Here is a 14,873-nt window from a genome sequence, read left to right on the forward strand (position 1 = left end):
ATGTTACCTCTTTTTTTCCTCTTAGAAATTTTAGTTTGAATATTCTTTTGGCTAAAATGTTAACTTTTTGGCTGAAATGTTTGCCCTATGGCTTTCTTCATTCTTCAAATGAATACTGGTTGCTTAAATCCCAGTGTAATCTTTGTAAAAATCTTCTAATGATATAGGCCTACATATTTAAATTAATTCCCAGAGATACTGTCATTCTAAATTTAATTGTGTGGTAAGAAATAAAGGTGTTATTTTTAGTGTGTTTTTCCCATTACATAAGCATCTATCTTGGTAATCTAAATAGTTTCTTAATTCTGTAGTTTAAGGTTTTATCAATAATCCTTTTGTGGGTTGAATCTAAATTAAGATGCTATTGCCCAAACAATTTTCTTTGGTTTTCTCTTATTTTAAAAGAAAACAGAGGGACGCCTGGGTGGCTCAGTTGGGTAAGCATCTGGCTTTTGATTTCGGCTCAGGTCATGATCCCACGGTTTGTGAGATGGAGTCCTGTGTGGGGCTCTGCTGGGCATGGAGCCTGCTTGGGATTTTCTCTCTCTCTCTCTCTCTCTCTCTCTCTCTCTCTCTCTCTCTCTCTTCACCCTCCTTCCTCCCCAACACCTCCCCCATTCATGCTCTCTAGTGTGCTCCCTCTCAAAAAAAAGAAAGAAAAAGGAAAAAATAAGAAAATAGGGTGTAGCTGTGACTATAAAAGGGTAGGATGAGGGATCTTTATGCAGGACCTGTCCTGTGTGTTGACTATGTTGGTGTTGATGTTTACACAGATCTGCACATACGCTAAAATGATAAAATTGCATGGAATTAAATATACCACATACCCATAACGCACGCACACACACACACAGACGAGTATAGGTAAAAATTGGTGAAATCTGGATAAAGTCCATGGGCTGTATCCCAAGGTCAGCTTCCTGGTAGCGCTAGTGAATGTTAGTTTTGCCAAATGGTACCATTGGAGGAAACTGGGCAAAGAGTATAAGACATCACTCTCTATAATTTCTTACAGCTGCATGTGAGCCTATAATTATCTCACAATAAAAAGCTGAAAAGTAGATTACATTGACTTTACTATTTTTGAATGGGAAATTACTATTATAAGAAAATCAGACATCAAATCTAGTTAGAATAGTAAACACAGTTTTTTCCTGAATCCTAGTTTTTAGCTTTTGATTTTTTTTAGCTTTTGATTTTTAAAATTTTAATTAGAATAGGACCTGAATAAAGTCTTAAAAACTGATATTGCTCAGCAAAAACATTTTTAAATATGCCATGACAAACACAGAGTCCTCTGGAAATCTTCAGTAACTGAAGGCATGCTAACGGTTGGGATGCTACAGAGAATGCGGTCTCTTGGTAGATGCTGGGGAACTTACGTACACAACTTAATTTAGACTTAGAGACAGCCACAGTTTTGAGAACCAGGAGGGTCCCTTTATACCTTCTTGTTTATAACTATCTTTATTACAAATGAAAGACTGAACCCAGAAAGGTTAAGAGACTTTTCCAAGGTTCTACACTAGAATGTGTTTTAACACATTAACACATTTAATGTGTTAAAACACACTAAAATGTGTTTTAACACATTAATGATTGATTTTGCTTACCTTTTTATCTCTGGCCATCTTTTTCTTGCTTCATGTGTCAATCCATACATTTTTACTCTCTATTTTAATAACTTTTTCCTTTAGTTCTATTCATCTAAGTTACCATAAGCATAGTAGAGACAAATGAACAAACAAATGATCGTTTGAGTGTACACTTTTTGAGTGTACATTTTTAAGTGGTGACATTTATGTGATTAAAAACCCCTGTTGTGTGTGGATATTTTGTTAGTGGTTTGCCTTATGTATTTGTATTCCTATACCTCTCTGAGACTTTTTTTTTTTTTTTTTTGCTTGATTTAAAAGAAATACCTCTTAATATGGTGTGGAAAATAAGGGGCAGTGGGGTTGCTGCAGGATATCCAGACAACCTATGCAAATGTATGAGCCCTATGCAAATGTGTGAGCCCTATGGAAATACATGAGCCCTATGCAAATGCATGACTATAGGATGCAGTTAAGAACATGGGCCCTGAAGTCTCACTGCCTAGGTTCTACCACACTGTGACCTTGGGAAACTTTCCCAACCTCTCTGTTCTTTAGTTGCCTCATTTGTTAAGTTGCATTGATAATACTGTCCAGCTGGTAGGATTGTTGTGTCAAATGTGCTGATACATGAAAAATTGATTCAAACAGCAGCTAGGAAGTATTGAGTAAATGTTAGCTGCTATATTTAAATGCCGCTCATAGTTTTGATTTTACTCTTATTAGACATCAGTTAGTCCCGGAGCTGCACTGGGGAATGTGGGAAAGGTGACAATAAGAATATGATCAGGAGTATGTATATGATGAAGAATCAGTAAATCACCTTTGAGCACCTGTAATGTCAAGGGCAAATGGATGCATGAGAAAAAAGGTGGGTTCTTTAATTTGGTCCATAATCTGGTTTTCCTCTTGAATCTTACACCTTTGGTTAATCAACCATTTAACAAATATTTGTTGAGTGCCTCCTTGTAATGCTGGTTGTTGTTGGCTTGGAACTAGAGATACGGCAGTGAATAAAATACACAGAAATCCCCACAGCTGTATTGGTTACATTTTACTGGCAGGAGACAGGCAATAGACAAAAACAAATTAAGTAAATTATGGAGTACGTTAGATGGTAATAATTGCCATGGGAAAAGGCATACAAAAGAGGCTTAGAGGGCTAACGGATGCTAGTAAAGGAAAAGTGTAATTTTAAATAAGATCATCAGGGTAGGCTTCATTGAGAAAGTGCTGTTGGAACAAACAATGAAAGAAAATGTACGTGCATATGGGAGAAGAGCATCCAGGCAGAGGGAGGCATTAGTGCAAAGGCCCTGAGGCAGCAGTATGTCCAGCTTATTTGAGGAGCTGCAAAGAAGCCAGTGTGATTAGAGTAGAGTGGGCAAAGGGGAGTGTGAGTGTAGTTGGGAAATTTGAGAAAAAGAGGGGAGTCAAAGATGATATTGAAGATTTTAGCCTGAACAGCTGAAACATCGGACTCTCCAAGTGTGAGGTGGGAAGGCCGATGGTGGAGCAGGAAGAAAATTAGTGGGAAAGAGTGAACTAAATGGCAGATAGGGTTTAAAATTTAAAATAGTCCTTTTCAGTCTGTCTTAGGCCAGGAAAGCTAAGTCTCTCAGATCACCTCTTCAGCATCAGGGAGAGGTCAACTTACGTATCTTTGAGGCAGAAGAGAAGCCTGCCTCCCCTGGCTCCTCTGTCCCTGAGTGAAGTTCTTCATCCATTTGGTTGGTGCTTCCCTGCTGGCGTTTATTTGATGGCTGGAGTCTGTAGCTGGTGTAACTTGTCATCTGCTGCGTTTCATCTCGGGCAGCGTTTCCTGTAGCACTGGCCAACCTGACCTCCCGTCCCCTCCTGCTGCTGCCCTCAGTTCCTCTGAGACCCGGATATGTGTCCACTTTGATTCCACGGAACCATCTGCTTTGTAGCCTCCCTTCATTATGGCAGCCTCTCAGAGGTAGGTGCCCCCGCCAGACTGTCAGCGGCTTCTGCTTTCTTCTCGACAACGCAAGAGCCAAAGGCTAATCGGCAGATTGAACCTTGGGTCCCCCTGCTACCTGACAGTGCTCTCCTGCCAAGGCGCTGTGTCTTTGCTGTCTAGGGCAGCCTGAGAGGCAGTCACTTTTCAGAGTCTTGAACAGGAACCAAGAATCGAGAGCCCTGCGCTCCCCTCAGTTTTACCCTTGCTAATCTAATGAGCTGCTGCTTCTCAACGTTTATTTATTTTTGGGACAGAGAGAGACAGAGCATGAACGGGGGAGGGGCAGAGAGAGAGGGAGACACAGAATCGGAAACAGGCTCCAGGCTCTGAGCCATCAGCCCAGAGCCCGACGTGGGGCTCGAACTCACCGACCGTGAGATCGTGACCTGGCTGAAGTCGGACGCTTAACCGACTGCGCCACCCAGGCGCCCCGAGCTGCTGCTTCTCTAGACAGAGAACCGAGAAGGGAAAATCAGTTCATATGTGAGACAGTCTTGTTTGTTTTCCTCTCTCTTCCCTGCCCTCTTTTAAGCCATAAAAGGAACCGACTCTCCTGTTTATCATGTCCTATTACTTTTGGATCTCCATTATTTTAAAGCTATATGGTCAGCTCAATGAGCTTGTCCCTTGGTTTGCTAAAATGGGAGACAGTATTTTCTTTCAAATTGATATCTAGCTCCAAAAATCCTATTTTGCATGAAAGAAGATGAACATTACATTGTTCTTTCTCCTTGTATTTTTTGTTTTATTTTGAGAGAGAGAGAACGAACATGCCAGGGAGGGGCAGAGAGAGAGGGAGAGAGAGAGAATCCCGTGCAGGCTCCCCACCATCAGCACAGAGGCCGATGTGGGGCTCAAATCCATGAACTAGGAGATCATGACCTGACACCAAAATTCGGAAACTTAACTGACCCAGCCACCCACGTGCCCTGTTCTTTCTCTTTGAATCCCTGAAGTCCCTAAGTGCTAAATTACTAAGTCAAAGCAAAACCCTTAGTTACTAATTGTAACGTCCACTCAGATAGATGCTTTGGACTGACCGGGACAAAGCCCATATTCCTCAGAAAGACAAGTTAAAAACTAATAATTTTAAACATCTATAGCTAGAATACCTATGGTCTCTAAAATATATACATTTTTCCTTTTTGTAAACGCAAGTACACAAGTCCTATGAAATAGCTTTGCTTATTTAGATGACATAATAATGATATTTCCCAAAATGTTGAAGTGTATCTGATTTTCATCTTTTGCCATACTCACTCTTTGTTCAATGAATCTTCTTATGATCATCCCTGAATTCTTGTTTAATAAAATAAAACAAAGCACATTCAAAATCTGATTTAACATATCTTCACATTTTGAGGTAAGCAGATAGAACAGATGTTAGAGCATAACTTCCTCTGTATTTCTATTTAAAAATGTTAGCCTATTTTCTATTCAGCATTTTCCAAGTTAGCATGAGTTATTAAAAACAAAATGCAAGCACAGACAAAAAAGAAAATGGCTGTGCCTTCTTATTTTAAGAATAAAATCAATTAAATAAGGTTTTTCAAATGTGATCTTAATAGTAATAAGTTCAGAGAGGGAAAAATAGATAATTTAGAAAGTATTTCATTAAAAATTCCTAATTTCAGATGTTTCAAAAGATGTGTTTGAAGACATTCAGTTGAATGACGGTTAGATACATTTTGGGAGATATAACTATGGCATGAAAATAGAAAATCCATTACCTACTCTTTAGTACCTCTAAATTATTTTTATTGTATAAGGAGGCCTACCATTATACTTCTAGTTCATCAGTAAGATCTTTTATAGTAAAGCTAAAATAAGAGAAGGAAGTCTTGTATCCCTGAAAAGTCAAATTGATGTATAGAGTTCCTTACTTTTGATGTTTGGAAAACTTTTTTATTTCTTAAATTTCAGATATTGGCATTTGGTAATTTGATATGACCTAAATACACATAAGCAGCTAGTATCAAGAAGTTATGTCTTAGGTTTAATCCAGATAATATGCACAGTCTTCTGACAGGATTCCGCTTGAAAAGCAGCCTTCTTTCTCTGCCCTGAATCAATATCTCCTACCTCAGTTATTTTCTCTCTTTTCTGTGTTTTGCACCCATTTTCTGTAATGTTTGCTTTCCTTCAGCATATTAATGTGTTTAAGTCTGCTCTGTCAAAAAAACAACCCTCTCTGAATTTTATGCCCCATCTAGGTACAACTTAATTTTATTCTCATTCGAAGGCCTGTGAGGAACCATCTCGCTCATTACGTTTTGCAGCTCCTCCATTCTTTCATCGAACTAATGAAATCTGATTTCTCAACTTACTTCACTGAGGTCAGGGCTGATATCCTAATGGTGAAATCCAAAGGCCCCTTTTCAGGGGACTTGTCATTTCATCTCTGTGTAGCACTTGACATTGATGGCCACTCTCTTTTCAGTGAACGCTTGACACCACTCTTCTCTGCTTTCTAAGTGCATTTCTGAGCATGTTCCAAGCTCCTCTATTCAGCTCCTTTTACTCTATTCATTCCTTAAATTTTGGTGTTTCCTAAATATGGATTCTAGACCCTCTTATCTTTTCATACCTCATGTGCTCTTGGGAAGATGTAGTCTCCTGTCATGATTTAAACATCCAAATGCTCATGACTTCTAGCCAGCCTCTTCCTCAGTTTTCCGACTTGGGTATCTTACAGCCTTTCAAATACATATTTGCTTGGATCTCCTACAAGTAGCTCGCATGCAGTATATCTGAATATTCACCAACCATGTTCTTTCATGTACAACTTGTCTTCCTTTATTCCCTGTCTACCCACTCAACCAATCTAGAACCCTCCAGGTCTTTTCAATATCCTGCAACACCCCTCATATCCCAATAACCAAGCTGTCACTAAGTGGTCCTCATTTACCTTTCTCATAGTTTGAAAATCAATACACCACACCCCCCTCCACCACCACTTTCTGTTGTTGTTTTTCCCCAGTGACTGTTGTACTGTGGTTCAGACTTTCCACATTCTGTTCATGGCACATCCCCTATCTCTTAAGTCTTTCCACCATCCAGTCTCTTCTCTGTAATACCAGAGTGTTTCATCCACAAAGAAATCTGGAGATGTTTACCTTTGTTTAATCCTTTCCACAGTATTTTGTTATATGAGGGATACACTATATGAACCTTAAAGTTTTTCGTGGACCCTTTAAATCTATTAATACTCTTACTCTCCCAGGCACTTTGCCCTCCAGCAACACCATTTGACATTATTTGAGCACATTCCACCATTTCATATCTTGGCCCTTCGGATATGCTTTTTTTTTTTTTTTTTTTTTTTTTTTTTTTCTGTTTCAAATTCCATCTTCAACTGCTGGTGAACTAATTCTTTCTCAAAGCTCAACGCATGTGTCACCTGCTCTCTGCAACATCGTCTGCCCTTTTTCCAACTTCTGTCAAGACCAGTGAAGACAATTCTGACCAATGATTCCCAAACCCTATTTTCTCCCGCATGAGGTCATGTATTTGTGTGCTTTCCACTTTGTCTGTCTTGCACTGTACGTTTCCCGCAATAGGCAGTCTCTTTTTCGGAGGCACAGAGGTAACCCCTGCAACAAATTTTCTTCTCCTCTTTCTTTTCCAAGGTTTGCCTCCAGAAGCATATCTACTCCCTTTCCTTTTTATTGCCCCATTCGTAAACTGCAAATAATATGATTAGCTTAATAGTTTAAAAAACAAAATATCCTTAGTTGTGATTAATGTATAGAAACCATGCAAATGAAGAGTTCTGTCTTCCGAGAAAAAATTAAAGTCTTGAAGTCATGTATCAGAGTCTAAAGCATTTCTGGGAGGAAACAGAAATCTCTGCTACATCCCTCCTCATCCTCAAACATCCTTTGTGAAACCCTAACACCTAAGGTAAATTGAAAATGATTTCTTATTCAATTGCAGTATTTTCCTTTTCTTATTTTTTCAAATGCATATTTTGGCAATGTGAACCCAATATTTTAAACAAATTCCTACTTTATGCATTGTGATCTATCCTAGGGACAACACCATTTTTAAATGGGAAATTATGGTCTAAATTTCAAACAACTGACTTATTGATATAGTTAAACATATTCGTAAGTATGGAGCTGCCTTTTAGTAATATTTTTGATTTTTAGATATCATAACTTAGCAATGGGCTCTCTCTCTCTCTCTCTCTCTCTCTCTCTCTCTCTCTCTTTAAATCAACAAGTATGGCCTCTAATTCTTGTCTTGTAGAGCACCTTTAAAACACTTGATGATTTTTTTTTCCCAAACAAAAATAATGATACCAGCTGATTCTTAATGATCAAAAATAAACTCCCTGAAGAAAAAATTGGATTTCAATTAAGTTTTGAAAGAGTACTTTATGTCTTGTTAAGGGCTAACGTGAATTGTGAATAAACCCTAAGATCAACACTATTGCTTCTGACCTGAAACATAACTGTTTATAACTTGTATTTTCTGAGAACTGCATAAATGACATGTAGATGTAGGTTCCTTTCTATTATGGACCTAAAATGAAATATTAGCGTTGAATGGAAATTCTGTCTTTATTACAGGGGACTTGATAGTAAGTTGAACTGGTAAATAGGCTTTAGATTTGATCTAGAATATAAATATCTTGAGCTGTTGCTGTTCAGACTTTAAGCAATCTGGGGTAGGCTGCTGCTGCTGCCTAAACCATTGATACCTCCAGAGTTACCACAGACCTTTTTGCTGCTCCTGGTATGGTCCATGGACCAGCATCATTTACATTACCTGAGATTTTGTTAGCAATGTAGGATCTCATTCCCCATCCTAGATCTTCTAAATTCAAATCTGCATTTTAAGATATCCAGATGATTAAAATACACATTAAGCTATGGGAAGCACTGCCTTAGACTAGTGGAATATTATGTTCCCTCACTGGAGAAAGATGGAAAGCCTTCTTATGCGAAGAGACCAGACTTCTGTCTCTACTCTTTAGCTCACTCCACCACCTCTCACAGGTCCTGTATTGCTCCTTTGCATTTCATAACAGGCTTATGCCTCCTCCTTGCTGGATTCTACGCCTTGACCTTTGCTGATAACTAGTTAGAGTTTTTCCATTTCAGTGAACTGTCAAACCCCCAAGTCCAGTTTTTACCTTTCCAAAAATCCCTCAATGTGGGTGATCAGTTAGAAGAATTCATCTTTTGGGGATCCCTTTGCACCCACTCTATGCCCCAGAGTCAATGGTACTTATTGTGTGTTTCACATTTTAATTACCTTTAATCTTGTCAAGATTTCTGTATATTTTTTGATTGCTCTCCTTGATTCAGTACAGTTACAAAACCTTATTAAATATTTTTGGGGGTGGCTGGGTGACTCGGTCAGTTGAGTGTCCGATTCTTGATTTTGGCTGAGGTCATGATCTCACAGTTTGTGAGGGATTCTTTCCCCCTCTCTCTCTGCCCCTCCCCAGCTCGTGCACACGTGCTCTTTCTCAAAATAAATAAACATGTAAAAAAATATTACTGAATGTGGACTATTTTAAAATCATACTATCTTGGCAATAAATGTAAGGTATTAAATTTTTCATTTACTTATAATTATCATGTCCTGATTTTTAATGTTCTTGGAACTTAGTTTGAGCTGTGGTCACCTACAAAACTGCAGTTTCATTTCAGTGCTAGAGGTATGCAGTTAGTTCTTTATTGGTGAAGATTTAGTGAGTAGCTTATCTTTTTTTCTTTTTTTGGGAGGGGTGGGATAATATTTTTTAAGTTGGAATTGTATAAATCTAAAAAGGTCTGGATTGTTTGTGAGAGAATTAAACAGTTTGCTCTCCTCTGTTCCTGCCAGGCAGTCAGCCCCAGTCATCTGTTCAGTTGCGGAGGCCTGTGGATAAGCTGAGGGTGTTCTGGGTCCTTTTGTCGCTTTGGACATGGTTATTCCTCCCCTGAGAATCTGACCCCAGAGAAGATTGTGGTTAAATGGCGATTTGGGATTACCTATGACATTGTCTTCTTTCCCGGCACCTGCATGACTGCTGTTATCTTTTACTAACCAGAAAGCATTGACACCACTGCTTAAAATCATTTGCCTTTGTCAGCTTCTAGTAAGTTTTGAAGTAAATTTTGCCCATTTAAAGAAGAAAAAAAAATTCTTAAGGTATTGGGGAAGGCCAGGAGTTTAAGATGAGTTTGTATCTATATTTGTTGGTCTGTGGATTTTACTACAAAATTTCTGTGTTAATGGTTTCAAAATGAGATGATAATACATGTACTTACAGGTCACAATACATGTTCTAGTTGAACATACAAAAGTTGTGGCATTATTTATTACTTTACTGTTAGAGTAGATTTGTGTTGTAATGGAGAGATAGGAAAACCATTACAAGACTGTCATTTTTTCACATTAAGAATACCATAATGTGAAATAATATATTGCACATCTATTAAAAATGTCTGTTTTAAAATTCTGTGGCAAATATTTAAACTAAATATGTATTCCTAACATTAGCTATTTATTTTTAATGAATAAAAAAATGCAAGAAAAAAATGTCTGACCCACTAAATCATCATATTTCACATCTTTCCTTTAATAATAACGCAGTATTTCAGGATACTATATATGAAATTATTTTGAGTTTCTTTTTCTTTTTTGGGGGGGAGAGGGGGGAGAGAGAGAGAGAGAGAGGGAGGGAGGGAGGTGCCACAAGTGGGGGAAGGGCAGAGAGGGTGAGAGACAGACTCTGAAGCAGGCTCCATTCTCTGAGCTGTCAGCACAGAGCCCAACACACGAACTCTGAGATCATGGCCTGAGCCGAAGTAGGACACTTAACCAACGAGCCACTCAGGTACCCCTGTTTTGAGTTTCAAAGTAGATCATGGTAAAGAGACCTCAGTATAGTAAAGGGATGCAGGAAAGTCACAAATGGGTAGTTATTTAGTAAGGTAGTAAGTATGATATTGATAGTTAGGTTTTGGAATTGCACCGTGTTGAAATTGCACACACGTAAAAAGACATATGTATTTTTCTGATACTCAGGTTTATGTCATGATGTAGAGCTTTTTTTGTTACACTTACTTTTAAATATCTTAGACAAAGTGTGTTTGCAATGATTTTTATCTATACCTGGGCCAACTAATCTGAGAAATTTAATTTCCTGAAGATTGAAGCTACTTAGCATCCAGCTCTCTTCCTGAGTAACTTAAGTGAAAATGTATGTCTGCCAGACTGTGCTTTCTATCAATCATAAATATAAAACACTATAAAACAGTGAACCTAATTTGCTGATGCAATAGCAAGTGGAGCGGGTTAGAACAGAATGGATGGTTGATATTTTCAAGATCACTCTGTCTTGTATTCAGTAACATAGTCTGGTTTTGTTACTTTGGTATGTTTGTTCCTCTTGTCCTTTTCCTCATGTTACTATATGATTTTTTAAAAAGGGATATAGTTTAGGCAGTCACCAAAATCAAACTATAATCATTCGACTCTACGATTATATAAATTTTAATTTGTGAATACATCAGAACGCTTTCACTTTAAAATATTTTAAGATATTATCCATATTAGAAAAGAACTTCCTTGGCCTGTAATATAAGAAGTCTGTTATGTTATATATAAAGTTTATATAAGTATATGTGTATATGTACATAAATGCACACACAACCCCCCATAGTGCCCTAATATTGTTTAAGCTTCTCAAAACTAAAAGTCTTTAATGTATGTATTCTAAGAATCTAACATATATTCAGCATGTTTTTGAGCAATTGAGTTATTAAGTAAGTAAGTAGTCTCCATATCCAGCATGGGACTCAAACTCATGACCCTGAGTTCAAGAGTAACATGCTCTACCTCCTGAGCCAGCCAGGCGCCCCAAGCAATTGTGTTATTTAAATATAGTTGCATCTTCTGTGTAGATGATTGGAACTTGCAGATAATGCTTAAATACGTAGCAGTTCGGGTAACCTAGAAATCTCGCCACTGTTCTTGCCGTCTTTAATTCCAGCTCTGTCCTCTCCTATTTAACATCACTATAAATTCACCTGCTCATTTGCTTTCAGTGATGCCTCCAAATTGTAGCTTAATGTAGTTTGGTCTCCTCCTACTTAGACTGTGAACAGGTTGAGGGTAAGAAGCATTTCTTACCCATCATTGTATGTCTGGTGCTTGGCATATTGTGAGGTTTCATAGCAATTTCTTGATGAATGTTTTGGAGTAATTATGTATGCTGAGAAAATTTCTGCTTTATGATTCTTTTCTCTTTAACTCTTGGTCTTTTTTCTTGCATCCATCTAATGTCTGCGCTCAAAAAGATTTGATATAATTCAACCTTGATGGTGAGGAAACATACAGATTAAATTATAATAAGGTAACATGTTTTAGAGTTTTAGTAAATTTACTAAAGCTATCTGATTTAGTTACTCCAAAGCTTTGTAAAGCAAGGTCTCCTGTCATGTATGTATTTATTTATTTATTTTACAGAAATAGAGACAGAATCGTCATTTTGTTATTTCTAAACTACCTTTGGGAAATATTTCCAATATTTTAATATTTCCAATATTTCTATTTCCTCTCATCAACTAATAAGAATGGAGGACTCCCATGAGCCTCCTATGCGATGCCTTAATCTGATCTAACAATTGGGGGAAAAAAAACAGGAAACACATGAAAATTTGTTTAGTGCAAAAACATTAGTTATCTATGTGTACGAACTTTTGCAAAGAGCTTCTTACTAAAGCTGATGCCATTTATTCAGAGTGATGAATGTTGATTTCATTTATTACATGGATATAGTATAGGCTAGTGAATAATTGAGTTTATGCATTTTTTATTATTGTTGGCAAGGCTGTTTTTACAGTCAAGACAAAGTAGCTGACAATTAAGGTCATATGGATTCTGGACCAAATGAAACCAGCGAGCATAAGGATTGGAAGAAATTAAGACCTCGTAAAGGAGTTACTGATCATCTAGAAACATTTTTGTTGTTGTTTTAAGTTAACTTAATATAATATTTAACACTTATTCTAACCAGCATAGAGTTTAGGGAAGCATGTATTTTGGCAGAGGGTAAAATATTTGATGATGTTAAATTGAAATAGTGGCTCTTTTTATAAAAAAGCTGGTTAGAGGACTAGACATAGGTAATCAGATGGAGACTTAGTCTACAAAAAGTCAAGCCAGAATAAGATAAAGCAATGATCAGAAAGAGGAAGAGGAGGTAAATAAATGCTTGAAGACTTTACTTGGAGGAATAAAAAATAGTTCTTGTTAATTCCTGGTCTATATATTTTATCTGCCTCAGGGAATAAAGTCTATTACATACTAATGTTTTTAAAGAATAGGAAGAATAGGGCACATCATCAGGTGATAGTTGGCATCCAGGGGTCAGATGTTCATTTTCAAGCATGAGTAGAATCTCATTTCTGGGGAGAGTTTACTCGTACCTTTTCAGCTCCAAACTGGTTAACCTCATACATATTTAGAGTTTGATTTTTTTCTTCCTTTTTTTCTTTAAGGAATGGAGTTAGAACATTTTACAGTAAGCAATGTAAAAGTGTTTTTGATATTTTTGATAGATGATATTTTATGTGAAAGTAGCATTTGTGTTTATTTTCTTTCACAGCAGGATTACAGATTATCCCCAGTGACTGTATCTAAGAAAAAAGTGATGGAAAGCCTGGGTCTACTATATACATGCTGTTCCATTTCATTTTAATTGAATTGGGGCTCTTAGGTCACCTGCGGGAATGTGTGCTTAACTGATGGGCAGTTCTTCATGTCTTCAACTGCTGTGTAATTTTCCCTTGAGCATATATATCTCTTAAACATTAACGGTCCATGTTGAAAATAGAGGGTGGATAGCAATTGACAAACAGCCCTTTCTTAAGCCAAGAAAATCTGAAAAATATAGATTAGCGTATCCTAGCTTTCTATATTAAGGACTCTAGTATGTAATCCTAAAACATATGATGTCTCTTACGTTTTTGAGCATCCCAACATTTTTCGTGCTGTAAAGTTCCTAAATTATTTCTTGCTTTAATCCAATATAAAACCCCAATTCCAATGAAGGTTTTGTGGTTTTTGTGTATTGTAAGGTACATAGATAGATATTTTATTTTAAGATTGTAGTTTTAAGTGATTTTTCTATCCAATGTGGGGCTCGAATTTACAATCCTGAGATCAAGAGTCACATGCTCTGCTGACTGAGCCAGTCATGTGCCCCTAGATATTTATGTTCTAATATCTTTACCTTTAATTTTTTAATTGAGCTCAACACAGTTGGGCAAGTTATGCTTTTCATCATCTTTAGCTTGTTACTTGAGGAAGAATACTCTCTTTTAAATATACAAAGGATGCTAGTTTTTGTATAGGTAAAATAGCTTCCTTACATTGTTTTTTTTCTTGATCTAAATAACATTAATTTCTTTTACTCTTCATTGCATATTTTTGGTTAAAGTTGCCTTGTCTATAGATAAGGAACAGGTAGGTTATCAATAGAGAAGAAGCAGACAGATACACAAACATTCAAACATTCACACATTCCAAAATTTGAAGAAATGTTGAAGTAAACTATAGGTAATTTAATGACAGGACAACTTACCATATAAAATCTGTATTTTAAATGCATACATTTTGATATTAAATTCAGGAAATGAGTATAAGAAAAGAATAATGTAGTCCTTTCACTCATTTCATTTAAATGCAAATGTATGGGGGGGGGGTTGCGCCTGGGGGGCTCAGTCAGTTAAGCTGCTGACTTGGGCTTGGGTCTTGATCTCATGGTTCCTGAGTTTGAGCCCTGTGTCAGCCTCTGTGCTGACAGCTCAAAGCCTGGAGCCTGCTTCAGATTCTGTGTCTCCCTCTCTCTCCACCCCTCCCCTGCTTGTGTTCTCTCTCTTTCTCTCTCTCTCTCTCTCTCTCTCTCTCTCTCTCTCTCAAAAATAAACATTAAAAAAATTAAGCACAAATATCTAATATTATTTAAAAAAAGAAAATATATAATGGTCAAGTTGGCTTTGTCCCAGAACTGGAATAGTTTAATATTAGAAAATATCTAAATATTATTTGCCAAATTAAATGATTAGATGGAAAAAACAATAATGTGTTGATAGTTGCAGAAAAAAATGTATTTGGTTAATTTCTGCACAAATACATATTGCAAAAAATTGTTAGCAAATTAAGGGCACATTTATTTATTTTTACTTTTTTATTTTAGAGAGCAAGAGAGCATAGGCAGGGGTGAGGGGCAGAGAGGGGAGAGACAGAAAGAAGGAGAGAGAGACACAGAGAAAGAGAGAGAGAGAGAA

General features: G+C 37.1%; 1 protein-coding gene and 1 long non-coding RNA gene across 10 annotated transcripts in view; both read left to right on the plus strand.

Annotated features, from left to right (window-relative positions):
- CEP128 (centrosomal protein 128) overlaps positions 1-14,873 on the plus strand; it is a 397,276-nt gene that overhangs the window by 205,705 nt on the left and 176,698 nt on the right. The gene's annotated exons all lie outside the window — the stretch shown is intronic.
- Positions 1,563-4,503, plus strand: LOC147579800 (uncharacterized). Its single transcript, XR_015252125.1, has 2 exons — positions 1,563-3,812; positions 4,030-4,503. It is a non-coding gene; the product is annotated as an uncharacterized LOC147579800 (long non-coding RNA).

Source organism: Puma concolor, chromosome B3, assembly GCF_028749965.1.
Source record: "Puma concolor isolate L17-30 chromosome B3, mPumCon1.1.hap2, whole genome shotgun sequence".
NCBI lineage: Eukaryota > Metazoa > Chordata > Mammalia > Carnivora > Felidae > Puma > Puma concolor.